Consider the following 26,135-nt stretch of genomic DNA (forward strand, 5'->3'; position numbering starts at 1 on the left):
TACAACAATTATACTATGTTGTAGGTGAATGCTTGAGTTTTGTTAATAGAGTAGATAGACATATTACCAACAGAAAAGAAAAATAATACTCAAATTCAGAGCATAAAGATTATTCTGAATAACAAAGGCAACAATGGTCACCTTTACCGGTCTCGTTTCTGTGGGAATGATCCTTGACAAATGGGTGGATCTTTATGAAGTTACAAAACTGGCTCGGATCTGAATGGGAACATCAGGAACATTTGCAATGGAATTCTTGCCAAATCCAAAATGTTTCACTCCTACACCAAAGTTTCCTAAAATAATATAATCGTGGGTACAAGATCCCATACAAGTTCCCTATGATTCGACAAAATTTCCTCTGCTATGTTACTTAACAAAAATAGAAGGAACATCAAAGCAATTCCTACTTTAAAATTTCAATATAGATTAAAAATGTATAAACTCATCCTCAACAATATAATGGAACAAGTTGTATCTAACATGAAAGAATTCATTTTTTCCTAACCTTTAAACACAAAAATTAAATTTGTAGGAAGGACCCTTTCAAAAAGAAATAGAGGCAGAAACATGGTTGAAAACTTGAAGTGTTATCACTTGAACTAGGAGTCAAATGGCCATTAGTACCAATGTCACCTGCAATGGTCTGTCTCACTTCGGGCTATTTCTTGCTAGCCTCAATGGGTCTATTTGATTTAGAGCCAAAAAACTTAAATTACCTTTTTCAAAGGGCTTAAAATCTACAAAATATTCTCACACAAGTCTCAAAAAGTAGTTATATTCCTTCCATTAAATGCATGAAAACAAAAGTAAACTGCATATTCAAGCATTAGAATGCTAAATCAGAGCTTAGATTTCATAAATCTATTATAATCTACTTCACATCTGTGACAAAAAGTTGCATATATGCAAGTAAAAAATTCAAAATATGCAAAATTAAAGTTTCCTTTATGTATTTTATAAACATGTGGCTTAAGTCCAATGAGTGTGGAAAGAAATAAATGAAATGTTAATTGGGTGGACAATGTACATGAGTCCAATAAATTAAGAAAACTATAAACCACTTAAAAAATTCAATTAACACTGGTGAAATTTTCTAACAAGAAATAATCATGTGGGTTACACATCCAAGTAGAGGTTGAGCACACGGGTTGAGACCCACTCCCAGATTGAATTTACATAGGGAAAAAGTAGAATCGTTTGATAGTTAAGGGGAACTTGGGCTATGACAATCCCAAATCAAGTTTTGGCCAAGAAGGAGGCCACCTAGAAGCAAGGACCAAGAAAATAATACTTGTTAGGATTAATAAAGAAATGCCAAACTATGTCGATTCAAATAGCCAAGTAGAATCTGTAGAGGCTAATCTCAAAATCTTGTTAAATTGGAGATATCTTTTCTAATATCATAGATGATGTTATGGCATATTTCAGCATATGATTATGGAATTCCATGAACATTTTTCCTTGCTAGCTTTGCATGACTTTTAAAAAGGGGAATGACAAGTTCCAAAAGTTCCAGTTTGTTCCCATAAGAAAACCATCCTAAAATAGATTGCAACAATATGACAAAATAACATATTGAAGGCATAGGTTGTCCTAATAATTTATGGAATATCACTGGCTACAACAGATAGTTCAACAAGTATCCAAAGTATGTAATTTTTTTTGGTTGGATACTCTTCTCGATAATGCTCTCCCAAACATTTTCGCATTACAACTCCTAATATGAAGCAAGAGACTGGATCATAACACCGGAAACAGTTATCAGTAAAAGTTCCAAAAGATTTGGATATTTATATAATACACTTGGTTGAAGGTCACTTGCTAAATTCCAAGGGTCCATATAGGAAATTGTGACCAAATTCACATTTATAAACAAGGAAGGTCACCTTTATGGTGTCTTATTTATGCCTATATATTCCTCTAAGACATCAGTTTAATAATAGCATATACAGTTATGATGAATTTTTACATTGACTTTGTAGCTGGACATATTCTCAGAGTTTATTTCAATTTATGTTTCAATATTCATCTAGAAAACTAATAATAAAAAATAAATTTTTAACCCCACAACTATGTAAATGCATTTTTACATTGCACTTGACCACCAACATGCTAAATAAATCAATTGATATTCCTAGCGCACAAAAGTTGCATTAGAAAATTCCTATGTAGATAACAAAGGTTCAACATGTATGTTTGAAATCAACCTATGTAATAATTCAATGGTTGAATCAATATTCAACTTACTTCAAATGGAAGCACCAAAGGGAAATGGGTATGATGTTGGTTGAGTCGTTGGGATTGGGTTGTCAAATAGGATAAATTAGGTACAAAATATTTTTTCCATATATTTAGAGCCTCAAAATTACTCATTCATTTAGCCACAAGCCAAAGATCAAATCTCATCAAGGGTATACTGAGATAAGGACAACGACCTACAGGAACTTCTACTTATCTAATTTCTAAACATAAATTGACTATAAAACAAATATGGACACATGATATACGCTATGGCAAGTTTGTTGGCTATTGAAGGGGAATCGAAGCAATGTTTATTGTACAATAAGGAGGTTTTATAGTACAATGGACATGAGGGCATAAGGGATATGCAGTTTGTATCAGTGGAGCTTCCAAAAAATGCCCAAGCGTCATACTTGAAATAATTTCTTCCGTTTCCACCCTTGTTCCTTCACATGTAGATAATGAACTCTTCATTCTTGTTTATTAAACCTTTGTCTCTGTAAAATATTTATCATAAACATAATGTCTATGAGTTTCAAAAAATGAATTCAAAAGTTCTGAAATTAAGTCTCTTTCTTAGTGATATGACTATACTAAACATCTTTAGCATTCAATTTATTTTCTAAAAAACATTGAATGAACTTCGCTTTAGATGTTATCTAATATTATATATTGTTCTTTGGATCCCTAACACACAATAGTTAAATGGATTGTGTAGTTCCATGAAAAAACAAAAGGATGAGCATGAAGCGGCCCTAAAAGGCATCAAGGACATGAATGAAACAATGGGAAACACGAAGGCACTAAAGATAAATAATTATATGATGGAAGAACTGAGAGAGATGCCTCTGTCATGTAGATATTGTGTGTAAAATGGCTATGAATATATTTTTTATATGTAGTAATTCTCACATGTGGGATGAATTTTGGGCTGACATACCATTTCTATATTAGGTTAGGTACGCTAGCTTTCAATTGTGAACCCGTGTGATAGACATTGTCGACTTCTTCTTGTTTGGATTCAATGGCTTGGATTAATCCTCATCTAGATGCTACTAGCGAAATCTTGATGCCTACTAGTGCAATTTCCTTTAAAAGATGGCAGAGTTCTATTTCGTTTTGGATACAAGAGGCCTTGCTTGGATGTAGTAAGTTTTTATCTTTATCTTTGTTTAAAAGACAATGTAGTAGAAGAAATGTTGCCAGATTTTTCCCAAGGGCTATTGTTGTGAAGGATAAAAAAGTGAAAACAACATCCCTGCCATGGAAGAGAGAGGTAAAGGGAAGAAATTAATGTTTATAGGAGGGGATGGTTATTATTGATGGGCAAGAGGTTTACATCTACCCAATAGAGGATATCAAGTTTCCATTGTTGATAGCCTTGTCTGCAAGCTGTTTGAATAGAAGCTTGGGATCAATCTCTAACAACCAGTTTCTCGATTCAGAAGAGAATAAAGAAATGGAAGAAATTCTTTGGCACACAGTTTTACCTCTTTGTGGGAGATGTTTCTAATTTTGATTTCCTTGCAGAGGCTTTCAAGTCCTTTGAACCTGAAGTAGTCATACACTTTGGAGAATATAGATATGCTCCTTATTCAATCATACACAGAGGAAGAGCAATGTATACTCAGAATAAAAATATGTTTGGAACCATGAATGTGCTTTTTGCAATCTAAAAATTCAGCCTAGAATTTCATTTGGTTAAACTGGGTACCATGGGAGAATATGGAACTCCTAACACTGAAATTGAGGAAGGGTACAATATTATTACTCATAATTTTAGGACAGACACGCTCCCATATCTGAAGTAAGAAAGTTCCTTTTATGATCTCAGCAAAGTGCATGATTTACACAACAAATATTTTACTTGCAAGGCTTGGGGACAAAGGGATACATACCTCAATCAAGGGGTGTTTTATGGTGTCATAAATACAGAAACTACAGAACACAAATAACTCATTAATAGGCTGGACTATAATTTTTTGGTATATAGTCAGGTTAGAACTTATCGAAAGTTTTTCAAAATACAAAATCACAAATAAGAAATGGTGCTTCATAAGGGTTTCCAAAACTATCAAATTATATTCTTTATTGTTATATCGATTCTTTTTACAATATTGGCATTGACGGCATCTTTACTTCACTGCTTTCCATAAAGCGTCCACAGTCAATTTATTTTTGAAAGGAAAAGGAATTTCTTACAAAGCTTTTCTTGTTTTTAGCATTTATTTTCCTAGTTTTGGACATTTATTTATCCTTGCAGAGTTCATTATAATTTCACTCGAACGGTGACTAAACCTAACCACCCAAAATTATCCTTGTGAATTTGATTCCATAGAACTTGTGTTGTATTTTAGAGCATATAAGTTGTGATCGGAAAAAAAGGGAAAATGTTGGAACTAAAAATGGTGAAATTCATTCTTCACCTGATGAAAAAATAAGTTTGGACAATGACACACAAATATATCATGTTATATTTTTAACCTCTATGTTTATCCTTTCAAATTTCATTAATAGTTTTACTCGAACCATGACTAAACCTAACCACCCAAAATTAACTTTGTAACTTTGATTTCATAGAACCTATGTTGCAAATTAAGCCTAGTTGAGAGCTATTGTTGGGAAACTTTTGGAAAGGCCCAACTAAGAGTGTTTCACTAGACAATTTTCAACTTGTTTGACCAACAGCTTAGGATCAATCTCTAACACCCATTGTCTCAATTCAAAAGAGAATAAAAGAGATGGAAGCAAGTCTCTAGAAAATAACTTGACCTCTTTGTGGGAGATGTTTTTTTTGTTTTTTTGTTTTGTTGTTGTTGTTTTTTTTTTTATTTCCTTGCATAGGCCATGTCACACCTTGGAACTAGACTAACCTAATGGGAAATCCTAGTTGAGAGCTATTGTTGGGAACTTTTGGAAAGACCCAATTGAGAGTTTTTCACTGGAAAATTTTCAGGTTGCTTGGCCAGTCACTAGATACACCTATTTAAGTTTCAAAATAAATAAATTAAAGTAAATTTTTCTCTATCTATTATTAATCACAATTCATGATTTGTTGATGATAAAATTAATAATATTTGCATCCTCTATCTTCCTCAATATTCATAGAGGTATCTAGGTCAGTTTTAGGTGGGTTGCCACATATTGAGGAGAGAGCGCGACCACAGCATCCCATAGCTAAGCAACAATTTCCATATTTGTCACATATAAAAACCTAACCGAGATATATATCATTTATAGGTGCTCCTTTAGCTATGAGATTAGAGGTGGTTACTACTACTTGTATCAATACTGGGAGAGTTAGCTCTTTGCTTTATTCCAATATTGTGACTAAATATTGTTGGAAATATTACTAAGAGGGGGGTGAATCAATATTATTAGATCAATAATTTAATTTCTAAAACATATTTTCATACGTTATTTCAGCTAAGTGAACTAGCATGTATATGCGACTGTACTTAAAGCAACTAGTGTATATACAGAGAACTTTTTATTTACCTAATTTATCATGCATTGAACTTTAACTAGTATATCAGAGATTTATTAGACAATGTAGTAAAAGAAGAATAAAGCATCACACATAAGCAACACACATGAACACAAATATATAAGGTGGAAACCCAATGTGGGTGAAAACCACCTGTTGCTCTCATCTCTGTCTTCTTTTAATAATAAGAAAATCTATTTACAATCTTGTACTAGTGCAGCCTTATACCAGTATGTAGGCTTCTACCTGCAGAAGGTTACGACCTTCTCTCATTCTCCGGCTTCTACTAGAAGGGAGTTACAACACCCTAACTCTTGTACCGGCCGATATGTTTACTAGTATGTAGGCAGCGACCTACAGAAGGCTATGACCTTCTTTCTTCCTACAAGGACCATGTTTCATAAATGTTTAGACTAGATCCATCAACAACATCATAACTGCAATTCAATCATCAAATACATTTGCATCAATCAATCACTGAGACTCAATCATCACTTTCTGAATCAACCACAACCAAATCAATCAGTCACTTTGACAACCCATCATTAAATCACAATCAATCTGATTATTCAAAATACTGTTACCAGAATACAGTAACCAGAACCCAAAACTCTTAAACAGCAAACAGAAACAATTGAAACATACTTTATAAGGTATATTCTATTTCCATGTCTTGAACCTGCGTGTATACGTGTTTTTCTCAAAGCCAAACAGCGTATACATCTGCTAATATTAATTCATAATTCTGCAGCTATTCCAAACTTCAGTTATACCCAGATCATAATATTTACAGAATAACACATGCATCAGTAATCAGATCTAGACTATACATGATCAAACCACATAATGATAATTCATTTCAAGCCTTAATATCTCGATCCATCATTAGATCTTATCCTTCATCAATCGCTAAGGTTCATCTTTGTTTCAGATCAAGCATAACACCATAAACTAATAACCTGCATACTAGATCTCACACTTCATCAGATATTCGATACTTGCACACATGGCCTAATGATCTTCTCCTCCTTTTATAGTTTTAGGCCTTTCTCAATACCATGGACCAAAACCACTTATGACCAATACCTTGGACCAAATACCTAGGGTCAATACCTCGGACCAAATACCTTGGACCAATACCATGGATCAAAATACCATGGACCAAATACCTCGGACCAAAAACTTAGTTTTCCAAGGTATACGCGCTTTTCCTTCTATGAAAGTGCATGTGTACGTATATGCTACTTGTGGTCAGTGAACCTGTGTGTATACGCAGCTTGGTCAAAGTGAACCCGTGTATACCTCTCTTTCTTCATTCTGTGTAGTCTGATCTGTAATTCTTTGTTGTTAACCTGCTATACTGTGATCTTTCATCTGAGTGAGTTGCCATCAAGGACAACACCTGTATCATAATTCCAACAATCTCCCCCTTTGGACTTGATGGCAACAACAACACCAAGTCACTCTCCCCCTTTGACATCAAGGGCAAATGATCATGCATCCCTCAAGTACATGCTGAATTCTATGGTATGCTGAAATATATTGATTGAGCTCCCATGATTGAGTCCATGCTCCTCGTGAGAACAGGAAAAATATGCAAAAAGATTTTTTTTAAAAGAATAACATGACTCTATAATACATCACCAATGAACTTCCTATCACCAATGGCTCATACATACATCCATCTCCCAACCAAGTGGGGATATACCAAATTTGACTCATCCACCCAACCAAGTGGGGATATACCAATTGTTTATACATGACAAAAACAAGAAATATTACATCATCCATCCCATGTAAAGTGGGGATATAAATTACATCACTTGTCTAAGAGGACCCATTCAAATGTATGAGAATACATATCACACCCTAGGCTTTTACATGACTTGACCAGCCAATGGTATAGATATCTAAAGCCATAGCTTGACTCAGCAACCATAATGCCAACAATGCTGAATGTATGTGAAGGCTAATGCTCCCCCTAAACCGATGCTACCTGTGCATTGTTAACAGGTCAAAGATCAAGGTATATTTCTTAGTCAGATAAAATTAATGAAAAGAGCATATCACCAATATCAGTCAGAGCATCCATATCAGAGCCTACCACACTGTTTTGATTGCTTGAAAAACATATACGCTCCTTGACTCATAGAAACCCGCATTTGTAAGCGACTTCACTTTAGGAAACACACGTATAATCACCTTTCTCTGAAAGGTTTGATTTAACAGCAGGATGATGTAGCAACAACTCCCAGATTTTGTCTGAGATATTCAAATGTCTCTCTGGGCAATGGTTTAGTGAATATATCAGCAACCTATTCTTTGGAGGGAACATATTCCAATTTGACCTTTTGTTCAAGCACTTTTTCTCGTAGAATATGGTATTTGATGGGTATGTGCTTGGTCTTGGAGTGCATGATTGGATTGTTTGAAATACTGATGGCACTTGTATTATCACATAGAATGGACATGGGTGGAGTGCATGTGATCTAAATGTCTTGCAACGTTTGCATCATCCAAAGTAGTTGTGTGCAGCAAGATGCAATAGCCACATATTTTGCTTCAGCTGTAGATAACGCCATTGAACTTTGTTTCTTACTGAACCAATACATTAACCTAGAACCCATATAGAATGCACCGCCACTAGTGCTTTTTTTTTCATCAACACTTCCTGCCCAATCTACATCTGTACATGCATGAAGAGTAAGATCTATATCTCTAGGATACCATAAACCAAGGTTCTGTGTTCCTTGAAGATATTTGAAAATCCTTTTGACCGCTTGAAGGTGTGATTCCTTTGGATTTGCTTGGAATCTTCCAACTATTCCTACTGCATGCATGATGTTAGGTTGGGTACCTGTTAGATAAAGCAAACTGCCAATCATGGATCTGTAAGTTGGTTGATGTACTGCTGCCGATTCATCATTTGAGCTGAGACTACATCCTGTTACCATTGGGGTACATATAGGTTTAGAATCTTCCATGTCGTACTTTTTCAAGATCTGTTTGAGATATTTGGTTTGTGAAAGAAAAATACCATCTTTATTTTGTTGAAATTGTAGACCAAGAAAATAGGTAAGTTCACCAAGTAAGGACATTTCAAATTCTTGCTACATTACTGAAGCAAAATTCTTACTCATGGATTCTTCATTGCTACCAAAAATGATATCATCAACATAAACAACAATTATTAGCAATTTATTAGTGTCAATCTTTGTATATAGATTGCTAGCTGCTGACACTTTTGAAAAACCCTGTTGGTGTAGATATTTGTCAAGGCGGTAATACTAGGCCCTTGGAGCCTGTTTTAGACCACAGAGAGACTTTTTGAGTTTGCATACAAGTTTTGCATCATTTTCGAGAATGAATCCTTCTAGTTGTTCAATATAGACTTGTTCTTCTAAATCTCCATTAAGGAAAGCAAATTTTACATCCATTTGGTATACTTTGAATTTCTGAAAGCTAGAAAGAGCAAGAAACATCCTTGTGGCTTCAAGTCTAGCAAGAGGTGCAAAAGTTTCTTCAAAATCTATAACTTCTTGTTGAGCATACCCTTTACAAACAAGTCTAGCCTTGTTTCTAATAACTTCTCCATTTTCATTCAGCTTGTTTTTGAATATCCATTTAGTTCCTATGATATTTTTATGGTGAGGTCTAGGAACTAATTCCCAAGTATTATTCTTTTCAATTTGCTCAAGTTCTTCATTCATGGCCTTGACCCAACATTCATCTTTGTATGCTTCATTTACGTTTTGAGGTTCGGTGGAGGATAGTAATGCTAGATAGCTTTAGGTTTCTGTAATTGTCCTTCTTGTCTATATGCCTGCCTCTTCTTCCCCTAAAATTTGAGTTTCTGGATGCTTTTTCTGAACATACTTGGATGGAGTCTTTTCTTCTACCATTATCTCTTCTTCTGGTGCTTCATTGGCTTCTTCTTCAAAATCATTGTGATTTGATGTGGGAAAATAATCCCCATCTTCTTCATTGTCATAATCTTCGGTTTTTATCTGTTTTGGATTTTTGCATGCTTTCTTAACTACAACATCAATACTTTCAACAATTTTCCCAAGTCTTTTATTATAACATTTATATCCTTTACTTTGGGAAGAGTAACCAAGAAGAATACCTTCATCTGCTCTGGGCTCAAACTTACCAAGTTTTTCATCAGTCCTTTTGATATAACATTTGCTTCCAAAAACTTTAAAGTATTTTACCATAGGAGTCTTACCATACCAAAGTTCATGTGGAGTTTGAGTGTTGTTTACCCGAACATTTGCTTGGTTGAGAATAGTTACAGTAGCAAATGCAGCTTCACCCCAGAAGGTTGTAGGAGTTCCAGATGCATCTAGGATAGCTCGAGCCATTTTTTGAACAGTTTTGTTCATTCTTTCTACCACTCCATTTTGCGGAAGAGTCCTTGCGGTGGAGAACTACCTTTTTATTCCATGTTGTTCACAAAAGTCAAATAATTCATCTGAGGTAAATTCCCCTCCTCGATCAGATCTAAGGCATTTGATTTTGCGATCTGATTCATTTTCAACCAAAGCTTTGAAGGCTTTGAACTTTTCAAATGCTTCATATTTATGATTTAGAAGACCTATCCAACACATTCTGGAAAAATCATCAATGAACAAAATAAAGTATTCTTCTCCACGAGGTGACTTTTTCCTTGATGGTCCACATAAATCAATATGAACAAGTTCAAGAGGCTTACTAGCTAACCCTTCTTTTTCAATGAAGTGAGATCTAGTTTGCTTACCGAAATGACATGGTTTGCATATTGTATTTTCAAGAATTTTGATATCTAGAAGATCACGAACAACCTGGAATCTGCATGCTTTTCTTATTTGAGAAAAGCTTAGATGTCCCAATCTTCTATGCCATAGCCAAATTTCATCATTTTTGCTTAGATATCACTGTTGTTGTCCTCCCTTGAGTATGTATAAGTCGTTTGGAGTTCTTGTACCTTTGATCACGGTTTCTCCTGTATCAAGCTCACGAACAACACATATGTTTGATCGAAATACCACTTCATTTCCTTGATCACACATTTGACTGACACTCAATAGGCTATGCTTTAGACCGTCTACATACATAACATTCCCAGCTTTAACCTTTTCTTTCAAGAAAACAGAGCCTTTACCTTTTATGACAACAGGAGTGTCATTTCCAAATGAGACATTATTTTCCTTTTCTAAGGCATTATATGAGTGAAGTTTTTCTTTGTCACCTGTCATGTGTTTTGAGCATCCACTGTCGATGTACCATTGATTTTCTTGTCCTTCTGCATATAAGGCTATACCACGTCTTTCTGTTTGAGGTTATTTCCTTCTCCATATCTTAGGATTTAATGGAGTTTGCTCCTTTTGAGATGTTTGCCGAAATTTTCTCCTTCATTCAGATTCTTCATGGACAAAGTTGTTATAGATTGCGCATTCTATTTCATTTTCAAGAAGAGAAAAGTTATTATAGGAACTTTTCTTGATACCTGTCACCTTTGATTTCGTGCTTCTCTAATCATGATGGTTTTTTAAGAAACACATTGAGCAGCTTTGTGTCCAAAATTATGACATGAGAAACATTGACCATTAAAGAAGTTCCTTCGATTATCAAATCTATTGACCCGGTGATTGTAGTTTCTATTGATATTCATCTTTGAAGCAAATTGAGTATGATTTACCTGAGGTTGTTTGTTGCTTCTGTTCATCCTTGAAGCAAATTGAGCTTGATTTACCTGGTCATCTGCTTTATTCCTTTCCTGACGATTGTCATACTGTTCACTATTCTTTGCTGCAGCAAGATAGCTTTTAGTGGAGGTTGACGACTTCTGTGATTTAAATGCTTCTTCAGTATATCCAAGACCTATCTTTATCAGAGGAGAACTTTGCACCTTGATAATTTCATTTAAGGTTTCTAATCCTTTAGCAAATCTAAGATTGAGATATTTTGTTTTCTCAAGATCCTTTCTTAGACCCGTAATTTCACATTCTAGTTTTTCATTGTGTTTTTCTCTTTCAGCAATTTGGTATGTCAAGGTATCTATAATCATATTCTTTTCTTCTAAACCAATTTTGAGTTTAGATATTTCTTCATGAAGGTCCTATTCTTCTAAAGCATCCCAAAAATTATCATCGTTATAAGCCATTAGAATTCTGTAGTCATTACTATTTTCATCTTCATCACTATTTGATAAACCATCACTATCTTCATGAGTATAGTAACTCTTTTTACTTACACTTTGTTTTCTATTCCATTTTGCAGATTCATTCCCTTTATCATATTTATCTTTATGAGGACATTTGGTAGCATAATGACCGACTCTACCACAAGCAAAACATTTGAAGGGTACTTTACCTCTAAATCTTTCGGAACCCGTTGAAGCTTCTTGACAAAGTTTACTTTTTTTTCTTCTTCTGAAATATGTCTTGATTCATTAAGTTCTTCCTTTCATTTTGCTGAAGCTTTAAATGCGGCTTCTCTCATATCTAATGAGCCTCCTTTTCTCATCTTAAATGCAGTTAAGATTCCACGAAGCTGTGTCATAGTGATAGTCTGTAGATCCTATTTTTATTCTATGGTAGATACTTTTGATTCAAATTTAGCAGACAAGGATCTTAAAACTTTCTCAACTTAGGTAACTTCCTTTATTTCCTCACCCAGATTCTTCATGCAATTAACAACCTCATCTATATGTAAGAAGTAACTCGTTATACTTTCATCATTGTGCATCTTAAGAGTTTCATATTGAATTCTGAGCATTTACAGTTTAGCACGTTTTACCTAAGAGTCTCCTTCGTAGCTTAGTACGATTTTGTCCCATATTTCTTTGGTTGATTTGAGCTGCATAACTTTGACAAACTCTGATTGTGACAGACTTCCCAACAATGTATTGACAGCCCTGGCATTCGTTTCATATTGCTTTTTACATGTCGTATCTATAGGAATTGCTGATGGAAATGTATATCCTCCTTCTGCGATTTCCCAGACATTCATTCCAAGTGATTGTAGATAGGATGTGGTTCTCATCTTCCAATAAAAAAAGTTTCTCCCATCAAATATTGGCAGTTTGATGGATCCCACGCTTTCTTGATTACTCATGATGATGGATCTCCTTTCAATCGATTAAGATTCTTCTTAAGGACCTACTCTGATACCAATTGTTGGAAATAATACTAAGAGGGGGGTGAATCAGTATTATTAGATCAATAATTTAATTTCCCAAACATATTTTTATACGCTATTTCAACTAAGTGAACTAGCGTGTATATGCAACTGTACTTAAAGCAACCAACGCATATGCAGAGAACTTTTGATTTACCCAATTTATCATGCCTTGAACTTTAACCAGTATATTAGAGATTTATTAGACAGTGTAGTAAAAGCATAATAAAGCATCACACATAAGCAACACACATGAACACCAAGATATAAGGTGGAAAGCCAATGTGGGTGAAAACCACCTGCTGCTGTTGTCTCTGTCTTCTTTTAATAATAAGAAAATCTGTTTACAATCTTGTACTGGTGCAGACCTATACCAGTACGCAGGCTTCTACCTGCGGAAGGTTACAACCTTCTCTCGTTCTCCAGCTTCTAGTGTAAGGGAGCTACAACCCCCTAACTATTTTACTAGCCAATATGTTTACTAGTATGTAGGCGGTGACCTACAGAAGGCTACGACCTTCTTTCTTCCTCCAAGGACCACGTTTCATAAATTTTCATACTAGATCTATCAACAACATCATAACTGCAATTCAATCATCAAATACATTTGCATCAATCAATTACTGAGACTTAATCATCACTTTTTGAATCAACCACAACTGAATCAATCAATCACTTTGACAACCCATCGTTAAATCACAATCAATCTGATTATTCAGAATACTGTCACCAGAATACAACAACCAGAACCTAGAACTCTGGAACAACAAATAGAAACAACTAAAACATACTTTATAAGGTATACACTACTTCCATATGTCGAACCTGTGTGTATATGCGCATTTCTCAAAGCCAACCAATGTAAAAATCTGCTAATATTAATTCATAATTCTGTAGCTATTCCAGACTTCAGTTATACCCAGATCATAATATTTACAAAATAACACATGCGTCAGTAATCAGATCTAGACAATACATGATCAAACCACATAATGTTAATTCATTTCAGGCCTTAAGATCCCGATCCATCATTAGATCTTATCCTTCATCAATCGCTAAGGTTCATCCTTGGTTCAGATCAAGCACAACACCATAAGCCAATAACCTGCATACTAGATCTTACACTTCATTAGATGTTCGATACTTGCACACTTGGCCTAATGATCTTCTCCTCCTTTTATAGTTTTAGGCCTTTCTCAATACCATGGACCAAAACCACTTAGGACCAATACCTTAGACCAAATACCTAGGGTCAATACCTCGTACCAGATACCTTGGACCAATACCATGGATCAAAATACCATGGACCAAATACCTAGGGTCAATACCTCAGACTAGATACCTTGGACCAATACCATGGACCAAATACCTCCGACCAAAAACTTAGTTTTCCAAGGTATACGCGCTTTTCCTTCTGTGAGAGTGTGTGTGTACAAATATGCTACTTGTGGTCAGTGAACTTGGTGTATACACAACTTGGTCAAGGTGAACCTCCATATACCTCTCTTTCTTCATTATGTGTAGTCTGATATGAAATTCTTTGTTGTTAACCTGTTGTACTGTGATCTTTAATCTGAGTGAGTTGCCACCAAGGACAACACCTATATCATAATGCCAACAAATATGCCTTGCTTTCTTCATGAGAAATACTTGGTGAAAAACATCATTTTTTCTTGCCCGACCCCACCCCATAATCACCAAGATGATCATCTCAAACTTCCAATTTAGTTCATCTAAGTGTAGTAACAAATGACTAACAATGATCATCATGGGTAAAGGCATGCATATTCAAAAATCTTTGGATGATCATGCTTTGAATATTTTAAGTAAATAGGGGATTCTCTCGAGGCTGCTTTAACATAGCGATCTAGGGGTTTTCTAGACTCTGCAACAGAGCTTTGCTCTAAGCACTGCGCCCTTGAATCATCGACTCTGAAACTTCTGATGACTACACACGCCAGTTATTAGTACAACCTCAATTGCAAACCTGTCGGGGGAGGTCTCTGGGCCTCCCCCATGGTGAACCCTACACTTCTGGCCAAGAACAGATTTGACAAGGCCTCTGCATCGGAGACACAGACAAATAAGAACAAGCCTGATATACAGAGTGGACCATAGGAAACAGAAGATATACCCCAAGACAGGTAGAAAAACTCTGCAAGAGAAGATGAAATACCCAAAGTAATCTCTGCAACCTGCAAACCTGTAGCAGCAGAACGACCAAAGATTGAATTTCCCAGTCAACGAATCAACACCTAAATCCAGTTCATGAAAGATCATGCACTCATTGGAAAATTTATTGGGTTTTGGCCAACAGAGAAAGCCTTACAGGGATGGATAGCAGCCAAATGGAAACCAAAAGGGCACATCAATCTGCAGCTAGGACCAAAGGGGTTCTTTATAGCGATATTCAACTGTATCGAAGATCGAAACAGGGTCATCGACGACGGCCCTTATTTCTTCAACGCTGCAGGTTTGTATCTACATGATTGGATCGAAAGATTCAACCCAGACAAAGAAGATCTGAGCTCGGCACCAGTCTGGATCTGGTTATACTCCCTGCCACTGGAGTATTGGGATGAAGAGTCATTAAGAGATATTGGAAACGGCCTGGGAGAGTTTATAAAAATTGCAGAAGAAACAAAACTCAGAAGGTATACTTCCTATGCTTGCATCTGTGTCTACATGCAACTGAACAAAGCTCTTCCGGACTCGGTAAGTCTATTTCATGATGATTTTGAGTGGATTCAGACAATAGATTATGAACATGTCCCCTTTAGGTGTAGAAAATGTCATGCGCATGGACATCTATTCCATGATTGCCCGCTTAATGCAAAGCCCTCTTCTAATGCCTCCTCAGGGCATATTGATCTAGATGGCTTTACAAAAGTGAACTCTCGAAAAAGGAACCATAGAAAGCCTGCTTCACAACCCAAAAATCCCCCGGCCAGCAATTTTAATCCCTCTACTAGCAACAACTTCGATATTCTAGCTCAGCCTGCCTCTTTGGTCTCTGAACCCTCCATGCACTCTTCTGAGCTTCCCAAAATGTCCTCCGTCATCCCTCATTCTGACTCCACTCTTGCCCAAATCCCCAAGCGAACCCAAGTTCCCCCCATCTCCTCTTCCATTAAAGAGTAGGCCTGGAAACCCAACGGTATGGACATTGATACCTTTTTAGTTGATCCCAAGCTTGCAGATGACATTCTGGCAGAGAGAAGTGAACCTACGCAGATGGGAGAAGATCCTGAAAGTATCGACTCAGGAGACTTGGACATTTTTGGCCTTGAGCAAGCATGAAAGAAGAAAGAATTTGATAAAATTCTGGCAAGACAGCTAGAAAGTCTAGAGGTCATCCTATCCAAAGCACATCAGTAACGATCTTTAGGAATTCAACTAGGAAGTCAGTGGGATGGAAAGAACCTGCCCAAGGACACCAAGAAAAGAGGGAGAAAGACAGATCTGTAAAAAACCATCTTCATTGGGGAAATGTTGGTAGAATCTGGTAGATATTCTAAACTGACAAAGTACTACAGGCCGCTCCCCAGTCCTGAACCATGAAGCTCACATCATGGAATTTAAGAGGGCTAAACGGCCTTGGGAAATACAGAATGATAAAAAACATGATACAGAAGGAGAAACCTCATATCTTCTTCATGCAAGAAACAAAATGTAACAATACTTTTCTTAGTACCATTCTTTCAAAAGCTTGGCCAGGTAGCCACACAATTGCAGTGGACGCTATAGGAGCCTCGGGAGGATTAGCAATAGCATGGAATGCACAAGCCATTACGCTCACGGATTTCCATGCAAACGATCACTTCATACAAGCTACCTTCCATATCATAGGGACCAATGTGCATGGTCACCTCACCAATGTTTATTTTCCACAAGTTGTTGTGGACAAATCAATAATTCTGGACATGCTCACGCTGCTCAATGCCACACGGATTCATCCACTCTAGATAACAGGGGGCAACTTCAATATGATCACTAAATTAGAGGAAAAAAGAGGAGGCCGAATCAGACTAGACAATGAAAGTGAGCACTTCAAGGAGTTAATTCAAAGCAACTGGCTAATTGACTTGCCTTCCAACAATGGAATTTATACCTGGAATAACAAAAGATCTAGTCCCCAACAGATCGCTTCATGGCTAGACAGATTTTTGATTTCAGATAATGCTATCCACATGGGAGGAGATGTTAGGCCCCTATACTACTAGTGTAACCCCTTATTGTTATTAGTACAACCCACTTATTATATTGATGTACCCATGTAGTGCCCATATTGTTACTATTGTGCCCCATAGAGGCCCACAATTGTTATTATTGTGCCCTTACATTATTATTGTTATGTCGGCTCTAATTATGTTATGACCCCTTAGACTCCTATATATAGAAAGGAGGTCTTTTCATTTGTATCATCCAATAATTGTTCATTCATGTAATGTAAAGGAGGTTTCCCCCTCGAAGAGGTTGAATTCTAAGGCGTTGATCTATCTTTTCTATCTTTTCTTGAGCTGGTTTCATAACATTTGGTATCAGAGCTTTGGATTCTAGGGTTTCGCTGCTCCAAACATGTCATCTTGGCATTTTCGCTATAATTTTTTTTCTGTGACGTTTCAGAAGTCGAAAAAAAAACCCATTTGAGAAGAAATTGTGTTGAACCTTGTGTCTGAATTTCAGAGCTTTTCACGTGATATTTACGGAGATATGATCTGAGGAAGTTGGTCTTTTTGTAGACTCGTGAATTACATTCAAAACAGGTGACCTGGGGAAAATCGTCATAACTTTCTCTCTAGGGATCGGATTGAAATTTCGTAAGAAGGTACAGAAAGAGGATGGACTACAGTTTCTTGTATGCATTTTTCAGATCCAAAGGTCTCAACAGTGAGTCATGGCACGTCATACAAGTTCGCTCTACTGAACTAGTCTATAATCAAGTCATTGTGGGAGATTTCACATAACTCTTCCTTGGAGAATCAAATTTGGGTTAGACTTGTGATATTGGAAAGAGGACACAGAGGGCTACTACAGATCACAATTTTAGAACTTAAAGATTCGAAAGTACAGAGTTACAGTCGTTTCAAGATCGAGCTCCTAAAATCAAGAAAAAGCAAGATGAGGATGTTTGATGGCAAGGATCTGGTAAATTGGATACTTCAAATGGAACAATATTTTGATCTACATGGTGTACAATTGTTACAAAAGGTATGTATTGCATCTTCATATTTAGAACCAGATCAATTTTTATGGTACAAAGGGCTTTGTTCTTGTAAACAACTTGTTAAGTGGTCAATTTTCACGGAGGAAATGATAGCACATTATGAGGATACAAAGAGAAAAACCTTCTTTAGAGCAACAACACAACAATTGGAAAGAGTAAAAGGGCTTTGTGACATAGTGGAAACCAAAATTATGGAAACCAGGAAGCATACCCCTCACAACTATAAAGATGGAAGTGTTGTTTCTCCTAGCGTTCCACAACCTACAAGGGTTACACCACAACAATTGGAAGAAAAAAGAGAAAAAGGGCTTTGTTTTAATTGTGATAACAAATGCACTAAAGGTCATAAGTGTGCTGAGAAGAAATTATTTTACATCGAATATGAAGAGGAGGAAGAAAAGGATCAAGAAATATCAAAAGAAGAAGATATACGCCAAGACCCCACCCCAGAGAAAGAAGAAATGAATCAGACCATATCTTGTAAAGCATTGGCAAGAATTACCACTCCTAAAACTCTCAAGATAGAAGGACATATCAAGAAGAAAAAGGTGCAAGATGTGAAAGATCACATCGAGAAAGAAGAAATTAATCCAATCATATCTTGTAATTCATTGGTCGAAATTACCACTCCTCAAACTATTAAGATAGAAGCACATATCAAGAAGAAAAATGTTCAAGAAGTGAAATATCACATCGAGCATCAAGAAATGAATCCAACCATATCTTGTAAAGGATTGGAAGAAATTACCACTCCTCAAACTCTAGAGATAGAAGGACATATCAAGAAGAAAAAGGTTCAAGTAGTGAAAGATCACATCGAGCATCAACAACAAGTTCTCCAAATTTTAAAGGATAATGCCACTTCGGTGCAAAATCAAATGAAACAACAGGTAGATCAACATCGTAGTGAAAAATGTTTTGATGTAGGTGATTGGGTATTTTTACTACTACATCTCAAGAAAGCTATTTATGAGAAGGAAATGTTGGTAATACTACATGCACTTAAAAAATGGCAACCTTACCGAATGGGAAGACTCTTCAAGGATGAGGATGTGGAAGCATTGTTTTGTGCTATTTCTATTATCCAACTAGATTGGATAAACGAAGCAAGCGATGAATGGAAGAAGGACGAAGAAGTATGGCCACTTATTCAAAAGTTGCAAAAGATCCCAATTCAAACAATATTACCAGAAATTGAAGAGGAACATAAAATCATATTGGAACCTGGAGCAGTCATAGAAAAAAGAACCCGACAGCTACGAAATCAATCAATTTTAGAGTATCTCATCAAGTGGAAGAACTTACCCACTGAAGATTCCACATGGGAGGAGAAGAATTTTATACAGAAGCATCAAGAACTACTCAAGCGTTGAGGACAACGCTTTTTGAAGGAGAGGGGCATGTTAGGCCCCTATACTACTAGTGTAACCCCTTATTGTTATTAGTACAACCCACTTATTATATTGATGTACCCATGTAGTGCCCATATTGTTACTATTGTGCCCCATAGAAGCCCACTATTGTTATTATTGTGCCCTTACATTATTATTTTTATGTCGGCTCTAATTATGTTATGACCCCTTAGACTCCTATATATAGAAAGGAGGTCTTTTCATTTGTATCATCCAATAATTGTTCATTCATGTAATGTAAAGGAGGTTGCCCCCTCGAAGAGGCTGAATTCTAAGGCGGTGATCTATCTTTTCTATCTTTTCTTGAGCTGGTTTCATCACAGGAGACCTTTTAGCCTCAATTTTTCCACTTTCAGGATCAGACCATTGGCCCATATCGCTTCAATGGCAAAGACCCAGAAATTCCACTCGAAGACCCTTTCACTTTGAATCTTTCTAGTTGACACATCCAAATTTCAACGATCTAGTTCAGAATGCATGGAAAAGTTTTTGTCCCCCAGCAGGCTCCAAAATGTTTCAATTCTAGCAAAAGCTTACATTCCTCAAAGCGCATATCAAACAGTGGAACCAAGCCACCTTTGGAAACATTTTCCAAGCTCAAAATGGCCTTGCTTAGAAAATGGAGAAAATCCAGCAAATCATCATAACTGAAGGAAGGACTGAAGCTCTCATAGAATAGGAAAAGAACCTTCAGACACAGATTACAGAAAGAGAAAAACAAGAGGAAAACCTCTGGAAACAAAAATCTCAAATAATATGGTTAAAGGGGGGCGAGAGGAATACAAAATTTTTTCACCGTACTACCATCTAGAGGTGAATGCATAACAACATCACCCAAATTCAAAATCAGTAGGGAGACTGATTAGAAGAACATGAGGATATTGAAAAAGAACTCCTTATGCACTTCAAAACAATCCATCAAGAACCTGATATCAATAGACGACCATCAATTGAAAAGATTCTCCCACAGTCCATCCAGAGGTGAATGCATAACAACATCATCTAAATTCAAAATCAGCAGGGAGACCGATTGGAAGAACATGAGGATATTGAAAAAGAACTCCTTATGCACTTCAAACAGTCCATCAAGAACCTGATATCAATAGACGACCATCAATTGAAAAGATTCTACAAAAGTGATAACAGATGATCACAATCAATTTCTCCTTCACCATGTCTCTTTACTTGAGCTTGAATCAGCTATGAAATAGCTCAAGGAAGGAAAGGCTCCTGGACCAGACGATTTTACCTCCAATTTCTTTCATAGATTCTAGGATGTTATCAAAGATGAAGTCTAGCAGGTAGTGGAAGAATCTAGAACCCTCCACTGGATGCTCCCCTCTTTAAATGCAACATTCATCACTCTCATCCCCAAAGAGGAGCATTCTAATACTCCGGACAAATTCAAGCCAATAGCCCTTTGCAATGTCATCTACAAAATCATATCTAAAGTTATAGCTTCCCGTTTGAAGCCGCTGCTACCCTTGCTCATATCGTTAGAACAATCAGGCTATGTGGAAGGAAGGCAAATCATATACGACATCATCCTCATCCATGAGATCATCCACTCTCTCAAGTACCTCAATAAACAAGTATGCTTCTTAAAATCGACCTCTCAAAAGATTTTCATAAGTTGAGTTGGATGTACATTCAAAAAATGCTGACAACCTTTGGTTTGTCACATGCTTGGGTTCGATGGGTCATGAGCTTAATCTCCTCTTCTTTCTTCTCCATTCTGGTCAACGACATTCCTTCCACCCCCTTTCAACTCACAAGAGGAATCCGTCAAGGAGATCCCCTCTCCCATTTTCTCTTTGTTCTTATGGCTGAAGGGCTGGGAAGCATCATCAAGCATGCTCTCCAGGAGCATCAACTTAGAGGCATATCCCTTCATAATTCCCCTGCCATTACCCACCAATAATTTGTGGATGATAACATGTTATTTGGGCATCCTTCGGTCCAACAAGCTCGAAAATTCAAGTCCCTCCTTGACGATTTCTCAGCAGCCTCTGGAGCTAGCATCAACACCGTTAAATCCCAAATCTTCTTTTTTCACACTCCTGCCATACCTCAAATCTCTATAGCCCACATTCTAGGATTCTTTGTAGCCTCTCTCCCCTCCAAGTACCTCAGTGCCCCCTTAACTAACTCTGATCTCAAGCACACCTCCTGGCAACTACTCTTAGACAAACTCGAAGCCCACCTCACCTCCTGGACTTTTAGAGCCCTAAATATGGCAAGTCAACTAATTCTTATCAAAGTTGTACTTAATCTATGCCTCTTTATCTCTTCTCTATTCTGGCAGCGCCTAAATGGGTGCTCAAAAAAATCAAATATCTTCCAAGAAACTTTTTATGGGGATCTTCTAGACATAATCGCAAATGGGCACTGGTCAAATGGGCAATAGTTTGCCTCCCAAAAAACCTTGGGTGAATTGGTCTCAGAGAACCTCAACACAATAACGCAGTCATGGGAACATGAATCTGGTGGAAGTGGCTTTCAGCTCCGCACATGCCCTGGGTGATCCAATGGAAAGCCAAATATGCTAACAACAGACCAACTGACGACTTTATAGATTCATAGATACGGAAAAGGGCTCCCTTATTTGGAATGTAGCTAGATAGCACAGAAACATGATCCATTAGCACAACTTCTGGGAAATTAGAGACGACAACAATGCCCGCTTCTCAATGGATTATTGGCAGCAAAGACCTAGACTCAACAACATAATCATACCACCACAAATATAGGATGAGGATGCTCATCAATGGAACACGATCAATCAGTACTAGACCCCCAGCCTCGATCATGGTTATAGACAATGGAAAAAAGCAGAGCATATCATTAGGCACGGTACAATGCTAATGTATAAGCATTTGGACACAAAACTAACCAATAGGAAAATCAAATTCTCTGAAGAAAAAGATACAAACCACGTGGGACTTTCACCACAAAAGAGGCGTAAAATCTTCTGATTAATACTCAGAATAACAAGGACCCTCTCTGGGACGAAGTTTGGTCTCCTAAAATATGGCCCAAGATCTCCACTTTCCTATGGCTATTATGTCACAAAAGAATTCTCACATTGGACAACTTAAGGAAAAAAAAAATTGCAATGGCCCCTTAAGGTGCCCAGACTGCAAGCTACAGGAGGAAACTATTCAGCATTTCATGGGTTCCTGTTATTTGGCAAACAAAATTTGGGAAGAAACAAATTTCAGATGTCAAAAAGATGGTAGAGTTAAATAAGACATTACCAAACCATCCGCAACTAGGCTAAAAATCTGTACAAAAGCCCCTTGCTTAATTCCTTATGGAGAATTGTTCTAGGCCTCCTCATCTGGACAATATGGAAGGAAAGGAATTGGAATATCTTCAAGAATCAAACCACTCCCATAGAGATCATCTGGAGCAATCTCTACAACAACCTTCAGGAAACCCTAGTGCTCCAAACTTGGAGCGATGATGATTTTCCCACCGATCCGCAAGAATGGACCATTTGGAAGAGTTGGAACCTTAGGATCATCCAGACTCAAGAGAAACCCAGTAGATCCCTCCCACCTCACCAATATTCCAGTAAATGGCTCCCTTTGCCTCTAGGAATCACCTAATTAAACTTTGATGGCGCTTCTAAAGGCAATCCAGGCAAGGCCAGACATGGAGGAATTTTTAGGGATCACGATGGCAAACCTTTGCTGCTCTTCCTAGGCACAATAGGATGGGACACGAACAACTCAGCTGAACTGGAAGGATTGTGGCAAGGCCTTCACCTTGCTCAACAACATGGCTTTTTTCCCTTAACAATTGAAGGAGACTCACAAATTCTCATCAATATGGCCAATCAAATTATATAGGGAACACCAGTACACAAGTTGTCCTGCAGCTGGAGACTAGCAGCACATTTACAACACATTGAACAATGGCTTGCAACCAATAGAGCAATCACCTTCAAACACATCAAGAGAGACGACAACAAAGTGGCTGACCTCTTGGCAAATTTAGGGGTGGCCAGTGATCGAATTCTATACACAGATTCGCTCGATATTATAAAATATGCCATTCATCAACAGGAATATATTGCACTCGTGCAAAATGATGCAGCACCCCCTGATGTGGGTGGTTGATGAGAAGTTAATGCGAATATGACACCGGCCTGGCAGGTGGCCGAGCCACATGGTCATCCGTGCTCTCACCTGTAGGAATTCAAGGCAGGCCTCTGCCTCTCGATCGGCATCATTAATCCACTTTGCAGATTGAGACCTCCCCAGTAAGCTTAAAATCATGGCTCTGAGCCCTCAGCAAACCTCCATGCTACCACTGAATTGCTCTTGCCACCTTGTTGCAGCTGAGCCAAGCTCTCGCACCACTATAGGGAGGCATTGTAGGCTTCTCTGCTGCGTCGACCTGGGAAACGGTATTGACTTCTCCCAATCTATTCACTGCACCTTGCAATTTTATGCCTCGGCCCTTGCCTCTGTCCATGATTTGAATCCCCTTGTCATATACAGTATTACCTCTACTGCTCTCACCCCACTCCATGCCATCTTGGCTCACTCTTCGCTACAACACCCCACTCAGAGCAATATGCCTCGTCATCGTCACCACATGAGAAGCAGTGTTGTGGTAGCTATGGAAGAGCCATCCACCCCCTTCGCCACTTCCCTCTGCTTCGACTTCCCCTTCGGCCTCCTCGCCCCCTAGCCCTTCCTCTTCCCGCTTCCATGGTAGTCATCTGGCTACCCATAATGGAAGAGAACAAGCTCGTCCCTATGAGACTCTTCAGATTGATGAGGCCACCCAGTCCGCTCAATTTTGTTTTCTTTGCTCCTTGGACACGCCTATAGTCATTGCCACCGTCTCGGTGGAATTCAGGGAGGAAGCTGGCACGAGCATTGAACTAGACCACAACCTAGTGAAGAACTTGGTTCTTCCACCTCACGACACTATTCAGAGGGTGCTGAGCACAAGCTATCAGCAGGAAGCTAAGAATCAGACGACCACCAATAGATCGAAGGCGTCGAGTAGCAAGGCCATTACCAAAGCCAAAGGCATTCAGGAGGAAACCAGAGAGACACACGACACTATGGGTGGTAGGCAAGCAGAGGATATTGATTCAGACGAGTATGGGTGTCCGATTGTGGAAGAGAATCCACCGTCCTAAGACTCCTAGCATTCACATGTAAACAGGTCACGTGTCTAACTTGGTATTTTGAGTTTTTTTTTATCTTTTTACTGCGGTTAATTTTGGCTATTAATTTTGAAATTCACCATGATAGTAAATTTTGAGTTTTGGAGATGTAACACCTGCGTGGGCAGAAGATACTTATCATTATCTCGTCTTCGAACTAGTTTCCCCACCCGGGGCAGTCTCGTTTTAGTTTTGTTGTTTAAACTGGTCATATGGATGTCCTAGACCTGCAGAGGCTGGGGCCTCACTGTACATTATGTTTCCATTAATAGATTTAGTATTACATAGAAAAAAAAACAAGTGACTAACAATACCTAATAATATTTTAGAACATAGATCAATGAGGCCTCAAGCCTTTTCTCATCATTCTGCTAAGGTGGCCAACCAAAAACTTCAAGGTTTAAGAGAGGAATTGTTATTGTAGGCCACAAAATATGCACCATGAAATTGATAAATAAACCAGTTATAGATTCACCCTAGTGTAGGGTGCCACCAACCCACCCCCCTCAATTACCCCTCAGATTCAACATAGTAGCTACAGTTTCTTCTAAATTTTATTTCCTTTGACCTTGGATGGTAAGAGAGCAAAGCTTCCTTGTTTTGACACTCACCCTAGGAATGTACAACAAATGTTCCCTTAGTTTCGATCGCCCCTATAGGACATCATCTTCCATAGCATCAACCTCTTCACAATGATCATGGACTCCAACAATAAGTGTGTACATCAGTACGCCCCTCACCCTCTACCATCTTGACTAGAAAACCTTGACGTCATCTCTCTCTCATGCACTCATCACTGGGATCTTCAATATCTAGCCTTTCTATTGTATGATTGTACTTTTTCTGGTTGGATTGTTAACAAATAGATTATAGTTATGTACTGATTGTTATTTCTTCCTTTCACTTTCTTTTTTCTTTCATCATTGATATAGAAGTTGCTTTCATGCTCCCACATTATGGCCATACCTTTTAGCCCCATTGACCTACTTTTATAGTCAATTGTTGGACATTAATACAATTGTCTTATTGTATCTCCAAACATCAATGAACCTCAACAAAATATACAAAACTCATCCTCAATTTTATTTGTTCACATTTTGGGTTATAAATGATATTTCAGAAAGTTACAACATATCTTTTAATTTGATTGAAAAGATATTATGGAAGTTAAGAACAAAAAACATTAGAAGAGAGGATATCATCCAATCTAACAAAACAAAGTGAAGACAATGTTTTCCAAAATAGAAATAGACAAAATAAGATAAATGAAGCAAGGGTCATTGCTATTGAAGAGGAGAGAGAGTCACATTGATACAGGAGATGTTTAACAATTGTTGTTGGCCAGAATACCACTATTGGGAAGCTAAAAGAACATCCTATGTAAAAATAGAAGACAATTCATTGAATAGAAAGAAA

The 26,135-nt window shown here is 37.5% G+C and overlaps 1 pseudogene; it reads left to right on the forward strand.

Annotated features, from left to right (window-relative positions):
- Positions 1-2,513: 2,513 nt before the first annotated feature.
- LOC149191521 (uncharacterized) lies at positions 2,514-24,692 on the forward strand (annotated as a pseudogene).
- The last annotated feature ends 1,443 nt before the right edge of the window (positions 24,693-26,135 follow it).

Source organism: Pinus tabuliformis, chromosome 2_2 (genome assembly GCF_031772625.1).
Source record: "Pinus tabuliformis cultivar Carrire ecotype Pingquan chromosome 2_2, CPIR1, whole genome shotgun sequence".
Classification (NCBI taxonomy): Eukaryota; Viridiplantae; Streptophyta; class Pinopsida; order Pinales; family Pinaceae; genus Pinus; species Pinus tabuliformis.